Below are 5,785 nucleotides of genomic sequence, written 5' to 3' on the forward strand. Positions count from 1 at the left end.
CAATGTTAATTCTCTAAATGAAGTATTAACAGTAACTGCACGATAAAGTGTAGTATATTGCCACTTAAGTGTGGCTGACCCCTAGGGGTGGATGTTACTGTTGCTTTTAGCCCCAGGAGGACATCTCCTCCAGCTGGCTTATCGACACACGACTGTGTCCTGTTTGCCAAGGGTAGTTATATATATATATATATATATATATATATATACATGTATGTATGTATGTATGTATGTACGTATGCGTGTATGTGTATGTACGTATGCATGTATGTATGAATGTTTAAATGTATGTATAACGGAAGCGTGAAGAACTTTTACATACATCATAAAACAGCATACATTTGTTAAGTAAAATTCATTCCTCTATTGTTGCTTCGCTTACAATACACATGTATCCTTACATGCATATATATTTACGTGTGTATGTGCGCGTGTTAATGAGCATGTTTGTGTGTGTGTGTGTGTGTTAATGAACATATGTATATATTTGTGTATGTGTGTTAATGAACATATATAGATATTCGTGTGTGTGTGTGTCTACTTGTAAAAATTGTGGGAAGATTTGTATGAAAATCAGTGGCAATCACATGCTGTTTTCTCTATCACTTGCTTGCTACTGAAAGCGTGGTGTCTATATAATTTTATATATATATTTCTACTCGCAAAATAGATCCTTATGGAGGGGAAAGATTGGAATATGTATGCTTATTTTAATATATGTAGCATGATATATTTTTCATGCGTCGTTCTGTTCTAGTTATTTTAATACATTTATATATAATCACTGCGAAGTTTGAATCTCTTTTTTCTATCCATCGAGTTCTTTGTTAAAACTCTTTTACAGAGAAATATTCTCATTACAACAACGAAATTTTTGTTCCTATCACTAATACATATGTGTGTATTAGAGTAAAGGAGTGTCTGGTGTGTGTGTGTGTGTGTGTGTGTGTGTGTGTGTGTGTGTGTGTGTGTGTGTGTTTGTGTGTGTGTGTGTGTGTGTGCGTGCGCGTGTATGCGTATGTGCGTGCATATTTACATACAGGCATATATATCTTATATATATATGTAATGTATATAATGTATATGAGGGCATGTACCTAGATACATACACAGGTAGGTAGGTACGTACGTACGTACAAAGTAGGTAAGTAGGTTGGTAGACAGGTAGGTAGATAAGTAGGTAGACAGGTAGGTAGATAAGTAGGGTAGACAGGTAGGTAGATAAGTAGGTAGACAGATAGATAGATAGATAGATAGATAGATAGATAGATAGATAGATAGATAGATAGATAGATAGATAGATAGATAGATAGATAGATAGATAATCATTCAAGGATTTAAAAAGCCCGGCAATACAGTTATGAAAAAAATAAATTTTAAAATAAGAAATACTAAATCTTTATCTGAAAACATTGAATAATTCTGATATTTCGGTCTAAAGGGGTTCGTCATTAGTGAAGTGAACTGGAGAGATATGTTTCAGCACATCAAAGCTTCTGTTCATGTATACATGGATAGATACTGTCAGCATGTTACATGCAAATGTATTTGGTGATATTTTCCATTGTTCAAGTATAATAAGGTTTCTTAGTTTATTGCGATAGATAAAGCATGTGGGATGTTATGGTAGTATTTTCCATCGTTCCGAGTTTATAAGGTTACTTTGCTTATGAGTGATGTAGTTATAGCGTTTTTGATAATACGGTGATAATTTCTATCGTACTATGTTTGTAAGGTTTCTATCGCACTGTGTTCATAAGGTTTCTTTGCCTGTTTATTTAAGTAGATATAGCGTGTGCGTAATGTGTGGAGAAAGTGGGATCCTATTTTTGATCACAGGGCCAACAGGAGTGGCTAGGTTAACAGGGGTCCCTGATATTTTGATTTGTAGTTCCGATTGTTACTGCCAGAAAGTAACAACAGCATTAAACCAAAATGACAATAACTTAGAGATTATGAAGGCAGTTCTCATCTATCTAAATTTACTGTCAACAGCCGATAAGAATTTTGCAAGAATTGGCTTCTCTGACCCCTCACATCGGCCCTCTTTCGAAAACCAAATACGATCCTCAAAATCCTTATATTTTACAAACATGCTGTATCAATCGTATCAAAGGAAAAGAATACATAAATACATACACGCATGTATGTATATATGTATGTATGTATGCATGTATGTATGTATCCATGTATATACAGGGGTTGGACAAATTAATAGAAATACCTTAAAATTTCAAACAAATTTATTTTAATATGGGGTAGGACAGCCTTTGGCAGTAATTACAGCTTGAATTCTACGAGCTATGGACTCATACAAAGTTTGAATTGTTTCCAAATGAATTTTTGCCCATTCTTCAGTTAAAACAGTCTCCAGTTCTTGTAGTGATGATGGTGGATATCGACTCCTTACTTGTTTTTCTAAAATGCACCATAAATGCTCGATAATATTGAGATCTGGGGACTGTGGTGGCTAGATAAGATGTTCAACTTCACTAGAATGTTCCTCGTACCATTCAGTAACAACTTTAGCTGTGTGAATTGGTGCATTATCATCCTGAAAGATTGCATTTCCCTCCGGAAGAAGGCAGTTTGGGTCAAATGCTTCTTTTGGCTGTCTCCACACGTATCCACTCGGTCGGTGTTCGGAAATAGGGTAAAGGATGAATCGTCCGAGAAAATAACATTATTCCACTGCTCTAGGAACCAATTCTGTAGATTTTTACTTCACTCTAAACGTTTTGCAACGTTTGTTTTTGAAAGCAGTGGTTTTCTGATTGCAGCCCTCCCGTGAAATTTCGCTTTGTGCAGCTCCCGGCGAACAGTTTTTGTGGAAACTGGGTTCTCGAGGTGATCATTAAACTCTGCAGTAATTTTGGGACCTGTACTTTTGTGATCCTTTCTAACAATTCGCGTAAGATTCCGACGGTCCCTATCTGAAAGTTTTGGTTTTCTTCCGGAGTTTTGTTTCGACGCGGAAATTTTTCCCTCTCTCTCAAAGGCTGTCATTACTTTCGAGACAGTACTTCTTGATACACCAAACATTTCGGCTGTTTTCATTACGCTAGCGCCTGCCATACGAGCACCAACAATTTGACCTCTTTGAAAGTCCGATAGATCTGTCATTTTAATTACCTTTTTCTGATGATATCTGAAAAGAAACAGCAATTTTAGCAAAACATATTAAGCAACACTAATAATAAATCAAGAAACATAAAAATAAACAAGCTTTTGACGGTTCTATAGATATGATGCTATGATGCTCGGTGTTTCCATTATTTTGTCCAGCCCCTGTATAAATTTTGTAGCGGTCATTATCTCAAAGCGGAAATTTGAGCAAGGTGATTCTAGAAATGCAGAATTACCATCTACACACTTTTGGCATTTGCGAAATATAGGCGCAGCTGTGTGATAAGAAGTTTGCCTCTCAACCACATGGTTCCGGGTACATTCCCATTACATGGCAGCTTGGGCCCACAAGTGCCTTGTGAGAGGACTTAATTGACTGAAACTGAATGAAGCCGGTCGTATTTATATATATATATATATACACTAGCTGAAAAGCCACCCTATCGGGCAGCTTTTAAAGTAGCTCCTGTGGAAGGCTCTTCATTGGGCCTTGGGCCCAACAATGACACTTCATGCATTGAGTACATATTAAATTTTATTAAACTTGAACTATATTTTTCAAGCAATGAACGATTTTTGTCAAAACAATGATATAATTTGTCAACTTGGAACCTATTGCAAAGCTGCATGATAAACATTTTTTGTCTTCCCATTCTAGGTCAATACAAATAGTTTGTTTCCATTTCCTACTCTTGAACGAGCAACATATAGCTGGTCGTAGGCAAAAATAAACTCACCTTTTAAAAGTTCAACAATAATTCTTCTGACGCCACTTAATTTAAAGACAATTGATGTACCCAGGGGCTTACTTTTCGTACAAACTATTATTTGTAGTAGCTGGCACGTATCTAAACTCCTGTTCGAAGTTTGAAGGAAAATTACACTGCTGTCGCTAAACAATATTTTAAAGAGCGATTTTTATGGTTTGGAATTGCTCTCAACGTATTTGGCCATAATGATGTTTTAAATATAGCATTTTTTAAGGTAATAATAAAATTAGTCGAATCTATTTTCATGTAGTCAGAATTGCTAAGTTTCCATAGCTCCAATGGCCGACGGCATGAAAATAAGGCCGACAAATTTTATTTACATCATAAAAAATACAAAGTTTCCAACATTTTTATGGTTGAGAGTTATGAGAGGTAATATTGTATGAAAGAGTGAGTTCAATACGTATTTCAGTTCCGAACGTTATGAAGCACATGTTATGCTTAAATTATTTGATACAGTTATAATATTTAGAGAAAGATTTTTTCAAAATGCTTATTTTGGAAATTACTTTTGGAAATAGTTATGATATTTAGAGAAATATCTTTTTCAAAATGTTAGGATTAAGGAAAAGACTAAGAATGAAGAATGAGTCATTGAATAGTGAGAGAGGAATAGTAGAAGACACCCACACCCACGTTCTGTAGGTTTCTTAATTCTTTTGGCAGAGCGTTAAAGAACTGTTAGTCTTTGAACCCCAAGCACATTCGAGTGAGGACTATGCAATTGCTCCAGGCACGGTTAGTTGTAAAACTCTTGATGCCGAAGTTAGGTACTAACCCTTCCAGAAGAGAGAGTGAGAGACAGACAGAAAGACTAACAGACAGATATAGATTGATAGATAACCAGATAAACAGAGAGGAACTGATAGATATACACACATGTACACATATACATATATATAAATATATACTCACACATATATATGGTTATATATATGCGTGTGCCCGTGTGTGCCCGTTTGTGCGTGCGTGCGTGCGTGCGTGCATGCGTGCGTGCGTAACCCTGTGTTATCGACAAACTAAATTGATTGCATCCACTCTATGCCATCAAGAAACTAAGCTGGGTTCAAGATAAATTAATTTATGTAACAATATAACAAAATTAAGAAATATCTTATGTAGAAAGATCGAGAAAACTCGGAACGCTAACTCGATATCGCTTTTGAATGTGATAAAACTAAAGAATAGTAAACATAACATGAAAACGTAGATTGTTGTAGAGATGAAATAGTGGGGGACAAATAAGAAAACCCACAGACAATTCTATTTAAACTCGAAAAAAAAGAGGAAACACAATATTAACTACAAACATACTATAAATACAAATACACAGATATTGTTGCACATACAATAAGAGAAAGAACAATGGCAGATAACACGATACAATCCAGAGTCAAGCAGATAAAGTGATATAGAAATCATAAAATAAAATTATGCAGAAGCTGAAACGATACCAGGACATGAAAGAAAATATTTAGGCCCCAAAATTCTGGTGAATCATAAAAGAGACTTAATGAATCCAGTTAATGAAGCACTCAAGAACCTATTTGATGAAACACAATTCGAAAGTTGTAATTTTTTCCCATGACTACCATTTTTTATCGCTCGCTACAACGTTACACCGTCAAAACAATAAGTAAAATATCGAGAGTAAAGTAGACAAACTACAACCATTAACAACACAATACGCTGAAGATAAAAGATACAGATACAATGTACAGAAATTAACATTATATAATGTAAGTTAAATATAAATGAAATCTGATATTGAAATACAATCAAGTGAAAAAATTATATAGAATAAAGAAGAAACAGAATATATTAATTAGAAATATAAACTGAGGTATATATATATATATATATATATATATATATATATATATATATAT

This window comes from Octopus bimaculoides, chromosome 2 (assembly GCF_001194135.2).
Source record: "Octopus bimaculoides isolate UCB-OBI-ISO-001 chromosome 2, ASM119413v2, whole genome shotgun sequence".
Taxonomy (NCBI): Eukaryota; Metazoa; Mollusca; class Cephalopoda; order Octopoda; family Octopodidae; genus Octopus; species Octopus bimaculoides.